The sequence below is a fragment of the Pinus tabuliformis genome, chromosome 2_1 (assembly GCF_031772625.1).
Source record: "Pinus tabuliformis cultivar Carrire ecotype Pingquan chromosome 2_1, CPIR1, whole genome shotgun sequence".
Lineage (NCBI taxonomy): Eukaryota > Viridiplantae > Streptophyta > Pinopsida > Pinales > Pinaceae > Pinus > Pinus tabuliformis.
In genome coordinates this window covers 294,353,729-294,365,814 of record NC_142299.1, presented here as the reverse complement: position 1 = coordinate 294,365,814, position 12,086 = coordinate 294,353,729, and positions in this window count along the sequence as shown.

The window sequence follows — 12,086 nt, the reverse complement described above, 5'->3', positions numbered from 1 at the left end:
TCTAAAATAAAGATTTGTCGAATTTCTATTTTTTTAAAACCATTCAGCCATATTTTATGGTATAAAATTATTTTAGTATGTAGGTTCCACATTCATAATTATGTTGATATTGAGAACTTCTTATGATACTGTGTAGTATAGCTGAAGTGTTTAAAGTTTTGGGTGAACCCTTCACCCATTTTAAAGGATGAAAACTATATTACTAATACTAAAAATGCTAAACCATAAATAAAAAGATTAAAAAATCAAAAAATTATTTTACTTAAAAATTAAAACACTTTGCCCATCTTCAATTATAAAAAACTATATTACTAATATTAAAAATACTAAACCATGTATAAATAAAGATATAAACTCATCAATTCAATCTAAATTTTACTAAATTTAAAAATATATATATTAACACTACCTTATTACTCTTGTTATATGAATTATCAAAATTCTATATACATTATTAACATCGACTATCTCCGACTCCATCTGTCGCGCCCCCAAGTCTACGGCAATTTTTTTGACCGTGCCCGGCGGGGTGCGGCACCACCAAACGCTCCCTTTTTAACAAGTTAACGTTTATGGACTACGCCTTAACCAATATAATCAGCTTTAAACCGATATAAACATGTCTTCACTTATAATCATAAGCATTAATCTTCATCAATCTTCATAAACCATTCTTAACATTATCATATGCAATTTAACCAAATAACAATTGCAAAACAACCGAGAAGAATGGGAGGGGCAACTCCCGAAAGTCTGCCCGAATATATTATGAAATCTTTTTTCAATAATACAATCGTACAAGTGTGTCGGGCCAATCCCACGACCAACACTTAGAAATATTACAACAAGGCATAAGAAACCTTTACAAAGCATATGCTAACTTCTTCAAGGTAGGAGCGTGCTCAATCCGTGCACAAAATCTCCTCTTTTAAGCCCTGCATAAACCGAGTTCAAAACTCCCTCAACCGAATCTTTACTTCACATAACCAAGCCTCCAAAATATGCGAAGACCCTTTATTCTTCATGCGCATGAGGAATGCGCATTCCTTCAAGTCACCTCGCACTTCCTTGTCCTTATGCGAAGGAGAGATCTTGAGCGAAAGTCGATGGAGCAAATGAGCTCCATCTCCACCAATTTATACGTATGCTTCCTTATGTTTTAGGAGGGGTGCCCAATTCATGGCCGACTCCTCTTTTGAACACATAAGCCCACGCCTTATTAAATTACATTATATTTTATGTTTAATTAACCACACATATTAACATATGTGTACATGCCTTCGTATAATATGTTTATGCGTTCATTTTTGGAGAGGGGTGTCCAGCCTTAAGGCCGACCCCCATATCCTCCACTCAATGTCCATAACCCCATATTAACATGTCGGCCCTGTTCATACGTAAGTCCTCTATCGTCATAGTATAAACCTCCTGTCGTTTTCTTTTGCTTTCGCACTAAGTGTCATTCTTAGTTCCTTCGTCGCAAATAATCGTCACAAGTGGCTCGTCCTTATGTCGCATATAACGTCGCATGGCAACCGGCGTCCGCCCGCTGTAATGTCGCACTCAGCTCGTCACTTCGTCGCTCGCTGCCCGCCATTATTCTGCCGTCCGTCGTATGCCGCGATCGTCTATGTTGTAACGCACCCGCCCATCGAACCGAGCCCGCGTCCACACAAATGTGTTGTTCATCGCTTGGCTCATCCGTCCACCGGGTGCGGGTTGCCCATGGGTCGCCCGCTACGCGGGTCGCCCATGGGCTGCCCATTCGTCGGGTCCACCCATCGTCGGAGGTTCGCCCATCGCTCGTCGTCGTGTCAAAACGCACCTGCTATCGTCCACGAGGGCGCCCGCCCATCGTGCACGCCTGCCCGAGACCCGAGGGCGTCACACTCTCCTCCACCCGAAAACGTTGTCGTCCCGACAACACACCATCTTAGTGACTCTCCACCAAGACTAGTATCGACCATAATGTAGACCCCTCCATATAAGGCAACCATCACCGCCATATATATAAGGCTCATCTCCATCAAGTCATCTCCATGTGCAAACTGCCCATGTATAAGTGCTACACATCCGGATCATATGTCAACACCCATAATCCATGCTCAGGTCCATGAAAACTCCATCCATCTCATCTGCAACATGCTGTCCATGAAGTGTTGGTGTCAATGTGCTAAGTCTGCCACGTCTATCCCAACATCATCATGTGTGAAAAGTGGTTGAGTCTCGGCTCAACACATGTCCAAGTATATCCACCAAGGCACCATCATCATCATCGTGACCCCATCACCTCAAAGTGTCTCATCGACCCTCCTCATCAAGTCACCCTTCCAAGCCATGCCCATACATGTACTTTGGAAGTATGCATCCCATACTACATCAAAGTCTCTCGACCTCGGCTCCTCAATGCATTAGACCTCCAAGTCCACCATGTATGATGTCCCGAAAGTCACAATGATCTCATGTCATCATGAGCTGCTCCACCAAAGGTCCACCAAGACTATCTCTTGGTCTCGGCCATGAGAAGTCCATCTAAGCATCATCATCACGAGTCCCTTCCATCACAGCTTCTCTACCAAGGTTTCCATCAAGACTATCTCTTAGTCTCGGCCGTGAGAAGTCCACCCAAAGGTGTGCCCTTCAACCTATCCATGAGTCATGCCGGGCACTTAGCCATGTGGCTAAAGCATGACCCAACCATCCATAATGTTCATCAAGTTCCACCCTTGTCACGGGCCCTTGCACCTTCAACCATAAGGTCACAAGTAACCCCAACAAGTCCTTCAGCAGGTAACAACCCTTGCTTCTCCATACAAGGCTCCATCATAGTCATCCATGGCAATATCCTCCATAGCATAGGCAAACTGATTTTGCCCTTCACTACACACGGTCCATCTACCAAATGATCAAATGAAACACAAGTATCCATACTTACTTTATCAATATGAGGCTCCTCCATATGAGTGACCTCACCCATCCATGTCGATAAGCTGCACGATCCTGGTTCAACCTGATCACCTTCAAGTTCTGCCTCCATCGAGTCCTCATCACCATGCTCCATTGTCCAACCAAGTTGAAGAAGCTCTTCTTCAACGTTTTTCTCCAAGGCTTCAAGTTCTTCTCGGATTCGGGGCCTCTCTTCCTTCAACCTTTTCAACCTGCATAAGGTAAGCAAGAGCTTCCCTTCACCTTCTCCCAAACCTGCCATGCCTTGTACTTTGTCATCATGTGATTCTTCCATGTGAGTGTCCATCCACGCTGCCAAACTATACGATCCTGGTTCAACTTGATTAGACTCAAGTTCGGCCTCCATCATATCCTCATCATCACATGGTCCTTCCATATGAGTATCTTCTTCGGTCCATGTCCATGAGCTGCATGATTCGGGCTTAGCTTGATCATCTTCAAGTCTAACCTCCATCATAGTTAAGTCTTCAACATCTTCGGCCATCACGACTTCCTCTTTCTGGTCCGCAACCTCATCTATTGCCTGACTGATTTGAAGAAGTCCATCTCGTCCAAGCATTACATCAATGCCATCTGTATTTATCACCACGAAGTCCAGCTGACCTCTACATCCTTCCAACTGTACAGGTACATCTCGTATCATGCCTACTGCCAAGTTCCACGAGGTTATCTCCCAGTTCTCCATAGTAGATATCAGCCCCACTTCTTTTATTAACCGTGCCGATATAAGGTGATATGAACCACTCGTGTTTGCCAACGCTTGAACATCCCTGCCACAAATCTTCAAGGTTACAAGACCTCGGTTGTTCTCCATACCTTATCTTCACCTGTCAACTGTCACGAGCAACCTTGCTCACCAGCTCTGACCGAGCTCTGATACCACCTGTCACGCCCCCAAGTCTACGGCAATTTTTTTGACCGTGCCCGGCGGGGTGCGGCACCACCGAACGCTCCCTTTTTAACAAGTTAACGTTTATGGACTACGCCTTAACCAATATAATCAGCTTTAAACCGATATAAACATGTCTTCACTTATAATCATAAGCATTAATCTTCATCAATCTTCATAAACCATTCTTAACATTATCATATGCAATTTAACCGAATAACAATTGCAAAACAACCGAGAAGAATGGGAGGGGCAACTCCCGAAAGTCTGCCCGAATATATTATGAAACCTTTTTTCAATAATACAAGTGTACAAGTGTGTCGGGCCAATCCCACGACCAACACTTAGAAATATTACAACAAGGCATAAGAAACCTTTACAAAGCATATGCTAACTTCTTCAAGGTAGGAGCGTGCTCAACCCGTGCACAAAATCTCCTCCTTTAAGCCCTGCATAAACCGAGTTCAAAACTCCCTCAACCGAATCCTTACTTCACATAACCAAGCCTCCAAAATATGCGAAGACCCTTTATTCCTCATGCGCATGAGGAATGCGCATTCCTTCAAGTCACCTCGCACTTCCTTGTCCTTATGCGAAGGAGAGATCTTGAGCGAAAGTCGATGGAGCAAATGAGCTCCATCTCCACCAATTTATACGTATGCTTCCTTATGTTTTAAGAGGGGTGCCCAATTCATGGCCGACTCCTCTTTTGAACACATAAGCCCACGCCTTATTAAATTACATTATATTTTATGTTTAATTAACCACACATATTAACATATGTGTACATGCCTTCGTATAATATGTTTATGGGTTCATTTTTGGAGAGGGGTGTCCAGACTTAAGGCCGACCCCCATATCCTCCACTGAATGTCCATAACCCCATATTAACATGTCGGCCCTGTTCATACTTAAGTCCTCTATCGTCATAGTATAAACCTCCTGTCGTTTTCTTTTGCTTTCGCACTAAGTGTCATACTTAGTTCCTTCGTCGCAAATAATCGTCACAAGTGGCTCGTCCTTATGTCGCATATAACGTCGCATGGCAACCGGCGTCCGCCCGCTGTAATGTCGCACTCAGCTCGTCACTTCGTCGCTCGCTGCCCGCCATTATTCTACCGTCCATCGTATGCCGCGCTCGTCTATGCTGTAACGCACCCGCCCATCGAACCGAGCCCGCATCCACACAACTGTGTTGTTCATCGCTTGGCTCATCCATCCACCGGGTGCGGGTCGCCCATGGGTCGCCCATTCGTCAGGTCCACCCATCGTCGGAGGTTCGCCCATCGCTCGTCGTCGTGTCAAAACGCACCCGCTGTCGTGCACGAGGGCGCCCGCCCATCGTGCACGCCTGCCCGAGACCCGAGGGCGTCACACTCTCCTCCACCCGAAAACGTTGTCGTCCCGACAACACACCATCTTAGTGACTCTCCACCAAGACTAGTATCGACCATAATGTAGACCCCTCCATATAAGGCAACCATCACTGCCACATATATAAGGCTCGTCTCCATCAAGTCATCTCCATGTGCAAACTGCCCATGTATAAGTGCTACACATCCGGATCATATGTCAACACCCATAATCCATGCTCAGGTCCATGAAAACTCCATCCATCTCATCTGCAACATGCTGTCCATGAAGTGTTGGTGTCAATGTGCTAAGTCTGCCACGTCTATCCCAACATCATCATGTGTGAAAAGTGGTTGAGTGTCGGCTCAACACATGTCCAAGTATATCCACCAAGGCACCATCATCATCATCGTGACCCCATCACCTCAAAGTGTCTCATCGATCCTCCTCATCAAGTCACCCTTCCAAGCCATGCCCATACATGTACTTTGGAAGTATGCATCCCATACTACATCAAAGTCTCTCGAACTCGGCTCCTCAATGCATTAGACCTCCAAGTCCACCATGTATGATGTCCCGAAAGTCACAATGATCTCATGTCATCATGAGCTCCTCCACCAAAGGTCCACCAAGACTATCTCTTGGTCTCGGCCATGAGAAGTCCATCTAAGCATCATCATCACGAGTCCCTTCCATCACAGCTTCTCTACCAAGGTGTCCATCAAGACTATCTCTTGGTCTCGGCCATGAGAAGTCCACCCAAAGGTGTGCCCTTCAACCTGTCCATGAGTCATGCCGGGCACTTAGCCATGTGGCTAAAGCATGACCCAAATCATCCATAATGTTCATCAAGTTCCACCCTTGTCACGGGCCCTTGCACCTTCAACCATAAGGTCACAAGTAACCCCAACAAGTCCTTCAGCAGGTAACAACCCTTGCTTCTCCATACAAGGCTCCATCATAGTCATCCATGGCAATATCCTCCATAGCATAGGCAAACTGATTTTTCCCTTCACTACACACGGTCCATCTACCAAATGATCAAATGAAACACAAGTATCCATACTTACTTTATCAATATGAGGCTCCTCCATATGAGTGACCTCACCCATCCACGTCAATAAGCCGCACGATCCTGGTTCAACCTGATCACCTTCAAGTTCTGCCCCCATCGAGTCCTCATCACCATGCTCCCTTGTCCAACCAAGTTGAAGAAGCTCTTCTTCAACGTTTTTCTCCAAGGCTTCAAGTTCTTCTCGGATTCAGGGCCTCTCTTCCTTCAACCTTTTCAACCTGCATAAGGTAAGCAAGAGCTTCACTTCACCTTCTCCCAAACCTGCCATGCCTTGTACTTTGTCATCATGTGATTCTTCCATGTGAGCGTCCATCCACGCTGCCAAACTATACGATCCTGGTTCAACTTGATTAGACTCAAGTTCGGCTTCCATCATATCCTCATCATCACATGGTCCTTCCATATGAGCATCTTCTTCGGTCCATGTCCATGAGCTGCATGATTCGGGCTTAGCTTGATCATCTTCAAGTCTAACCTCCATCATAGTTAAGTCTTCAACATTTTCGGCCATCACGACTTCCTCTTTCTCGTCCGCAACCTCATCTATTGCCTGACTGATTTGAAGAAGTCCATCTCGACCAAGCATTACATCAATGCCATCTGTATTTATCACCACGAAGTCCAGCTGACCTCTACATCCTTCAAACTGTACAGGTACATCTCGTATCATGCCTACTGCCAAGTTCCACGAGGTTATCTCCCAGTTCTCCATAGTAGATATCAGCCCCACTTCTTTTATTAACCGTGCCGATATAAGGTGATATGAACCACCCGTGTTTGCCAACGCTTGAACATCCCTGCCACAAATCTTCAAGGTTACAAGACCTCGGTTGTTCTCCATACCTTATCTTCACCTGTCAATTGTCACGAGCAACTTTGCTCACCAGCTCTGACCGAGCTCTGATGCCACTTGTCACGCCCCCAAGTCTACGGCAATTTTTTTGACCGTGCCCGGCGGGGTGCGGCGCCACCGAACGCTCCCTTTTTAACAAGTTAACGTTTATGGACTACGCGTTAACCAATATAATCAGCTTTAAACCGATATAAACATGTCTTCACTTATAATCATAAGCATTAATCTTCATCAATCTTCATAAACCATTCTTAACATTATCATATGCAATTTAACCGAATAACAATTGCAAAACAACCAAGAAGAATGGGAGGGGAAACTCCCGAAAGTCTACGCGAATATATTATGAAACCTTTTTTCAATAATACAAGTGTACAAGTGTGTCGGGCCAATCCCACGACCAACACTTAGAAATATTACAACAAGGCATAAGAAACCTTTACAAAGCATATGCTAACTTCTTCAAGGTAGGAACGTGCTCAATCCGTGCACAAAATCTCCTCTTTTAAGCCCTGCATAAACCGAGTTCAAAACTCCCTCAACCGAATCCTTACTTCACATAACCAAGCCTCCAAAATATGCGAAGACCCTTTATTCCTCATGCGCATGAGGAATGCGCATTCCTTCAAGTCACCTCGCACTTCCTTGTCCTTATGCGAAGGAGAGATCTTGAGCGAAAGTCGATGGAGCAAATGAGCGCCATCTCCACCAATTTATACGTATGCTTCCTTATGTTTTAAGAGGGGTGCCCAATTCATGGCCGACTCCTCTTTTGAACACATAAGCCCACGCCTTTTTAAATTACATTATATTTTATGTTTAATTAACCACACATATTAACATATGTGTACATGCCTTCGTATAATATGTTTATGCGTTCATTTTTGGAGAGGGGTGTCCAGCCTTAAGGCCGACCCCCATATCCTCCACTCAATGTCCATAACCCCATATTAACATGTCGGCCCTGTTCATACGTAAGTCCTCTATCGTCATAGTATAAACCTCCTGTCATTTTCTTTTGCTTTCGCACTAAGTGTCATACTTAGTTCCTTCGTCGCAAATAATCGTCACAAGTGGCTCGTCCTTATGTCGCATATAACGTCGCATGGCAACCGGCGTCCGCCCGCTGTAATGTCGCACTCAACTCTTCACTTCGTCGCTCGCTGCCCGCCATTATTCTGCCGTTCGTCGTATGCCGCGCTCGTCTATGCTGTAACGCACCCGCCCATCGAACCGAGCCCGCGTCCACACAACCGTGTTGTTCATCGCTTGGCTCGTCCGTCCACCGGGTGCGGGTCGCCCATGGGTCGCCCATTCATCGGGTCCACCCATCGTCGGAGGTTCGCCCATCGCTCGTCGTCGTGTTAAAACGCACCTGCTGTCGTGCACGAGGGCGCCCGCCCATCGTGCACGCCTGCCCGAGACCCGAGGGCATCCCACCATCAATCCAAACTAATGCATGTTAAATTTGAAGGAAAAAGAAACAATGATTTTCAAAAATCATTTCATTATTCGATCAGGGCACTGCATTTTCATTACTAAATTAAACTACTACATTATTATATAGTAATAAAACAATGAAATACGAATATGAATTTATTTTTATTTATATAATGTATTTTCATTATTTAATTTCTATTTCATTGGTTGACATTTTCAAACTAAAAAACCTTTATTTTATAATTTAATTTTCTTGGTTAAGGATATTGAAGAACATCGTTGGTGGGATGTTATTTTCTTTATCACTTATGCACGTGATTATAATATTTAAACGTGGATATTCCAAAAGCACAGTACGACAAAATACGACTTGTTCCAATTGTTTAAGTTAGTTTTTTCAAAAAAATATTTGTTTTGAAAAAAGGATAATATCCGTAAATTAAAGGTCTTTTCTCTATGAAAAAATGATAATAATGTTAAATGAAAGGTCTCTTTCCAATGAAAATAAGATGAGAAATATATTTAGCAAACGCTTAAAGATGGAATTTCTTCTTTCTTCTTCCAGGAAAGGATAAGGTTTAAGAGTATGCCTTTTTTTATTCAAATTTTATTAAAAAAGAGTATTTATATTTTTATAAATTTTAATAATCAAATGAATAAATAAAAATAATTTGTAATGGAGTTTTGGATTGACGGTGAATGGGTGCACTGTTAAAGCACTTTTTGCAATAGATCATTAGTTTAAATCCCCTGTAAGTGCTTACCTATCAAAAAAAATTCAGTTTTTGTATTTTAAAAATAAAAAAACAACTAAACAAACTATTAATAAATATTATTATTATTAAAAATCCAAAAAGCCAACTACCACCCACACATTGCGTTTGCACGTTGACCAGATATTTGGAATGTTTTGGAAGAAAATTATGTTAGGTTATAGTAATTGGATTTACCTAGGTTATAGTTACGTCTTTACATAGAAAATTATGTATGCGGATATAATGTAAACTATTTTCATTTTTAATAAAAAAATGTTGGATTTTTCTTCCCCTTAAAAACCCTTAAATGTACAGTTTTTTAATTTTTCCAGTCGCCATGATAATCATTAGTCACTGCTTGCTTTAATATTTAATGATCATTACGCACTGCTTCCTTTCAAGTTTTTAATGTTTTTTCTCCACTCTTAATTTTCTGTTTTACCGGTCAATAGTGAGTCTTTGACAACGTACTAGTTTTAATAATTATTTTTTAGTTACGTCTGTGCCGAAACTAACCGTTGGACGTAATTTCTTTAAGAAATAGGTAATTACGTATGTGCAAAAATGAACCGTTGATGTCACGTTTAATTAGGTTGTTATTTTTGTTTTTTATAATATTTATTAAATCCTATAGTATTTTTAATAATTATATTAAATATCAGAATACAAGTTTTTGTGATTCATGATTTATAAAAATATTTTATAGAAAAATTATATATCAAATATTAAAATATTTTCTGGAAAAATTATATATCAAATTTTATGTGTGCATTCGAATCACTTATTATAGTTTATTATTAATCCTTCTATGGTCTGATCCTTCTGCGGTCCGATTCCTTCTCGTCTGATCCGGATCATTTTCTCCAGTCGAAATGGATCTGTGAAGCAGTGCTTGAGCTATAGGAGAATTTCAGACGGGTTACGTCGACGGTTCGGGGTTTTCTGTGTCCGTTTTCTGGGACTAAATTAGCAGTGCTCTGTCCTGGCAGCCAATTGGACTTAGCCGGGATTTGGGTACTGGCTAGATTTGGCAGCTTTTTCAGAGTTGTGCTGATCTTTGACGAAATCGCATCTCCCTGTAGGTTCTTCCCATGCACACTCGCAGGTTTAATAATTCTGATCCGCACTCGCTGTTTAGGTGAGATCTGGTCACAGGCATCTGAAAATTTTGAATGAATAAGTTTGTTTGCACATTTTGGGTTCTAGATCTAATCTTTTGCGGCTAGATTCAGATCTAGGCTCCTAGGTTTTAGATCTAATCTTCTATGGCTAGATCTAGATCTAATCTTATCTTCTGCCTTATTTCTCTGTGGCTCGGTTCTATGGGCAAGTAAAATATGGCTCCCAGCTTCACGAAAATAGTTACTGGCTCATCCGCTTCTGGAGGGCAAGCTCCTACCCATATCGTCAGTGAAGCCCCAGCTCCCACTGTCCAGGTGGTCCAGGCCTCACTCGATGAGGCTTTGAAGTTTTCCGAAAGTGCCCTAATCTATCGGTTCAATGGTTTTTGTCCGCGGCTGACAGCGCTCCACAATTGCATCTCGAAGGTATGGAAGCCTGTCATTTCTGATGAAATTAATATCTACCCCTGTTCTAGGGTTTTCTTTATCATAGATTTCAAAAATCCCGAAAGCAGACAATGTATTCTAGATTCTGGCCCTTGGTTTTGGGAAAAATCAGGCCTATTCATGAAGCCATGGAACCCGTCATTTGATCCCTCTACAGCAGTCATAACTTCAGCACCAGTTTGGGTGAGATTGCCAAGCCTACCCTTGCATCTCTAGAATCTCTCCTCGCTAAAAGCCATTGGAAATGCAATTGGGAAATTTTATTGCAGGTACCCAGAAACAGAGGAATATGCCAGAACCACCTATGCACGCATTTGTGTGGAAATGGACTTCAGCGCTGGATTCCCAGCTGAAATAAACCTAACAAGTAAAGACTATGTGTGGAACTGAAAGTGTCCTCTTCAGATGTCGATCCTGCTTTGAGACAGGCCATCTAGCCAAAAATTGCTCAAAAGCTTTTTCTAAAAATTCTGCTAGAAAAAACCACCATAGATCTACATGGTGGGAAGGAGCACAAAAAGAACACTACACTGTCATCAAAGAAGAATACTCTAGAGAAAACTATGAATCACAAGAAATCGGGCAAAAAAGAAACAACTCTCAAGACAAGCAGGGAGAAAGCCCCGCCCAACAAATCAACAGTTATGAGGATTCGAATACCGCACAAAATAAATCTTCATTTAACAGCAAAGCAGATCTCTTAGACCAAACTTCTTCTCCGACTATCTTCAAAAGGACGAACACAATAGATTGCGAAGCTAAGACACCAATGTCCCAAGAACCAGAAGAGATGAAGGAGATGCAAGATAAAGGAAGTTGGAATACCGTATAAAAAAGAAAGAAAGCTACAACAGCAATCTCGCCAAGAAAGACGAGGAGCCAGATAATTAAAAACTAAGAAAATTATAGGTCCGATAGACCAATTTGGTCTCAGTGGACGTTAACCACCGTCATCATCATCATCAACATAAATAGATTGAAATGTAACCCCTAATTTTCAACATTTATTTTTTAAAATTTTTAATTAAACAATTAATTTTTTTTAAATAAATAAAACTAATATATAAAATAATATATAAAATAATAATATAGAAAAAAAAATGAAAAACAAAACTCAAAATTAATTAAAATAATAATAAATAATAAAAATAAATAAATTAAATATAAAGTACAAAACAAAATTACT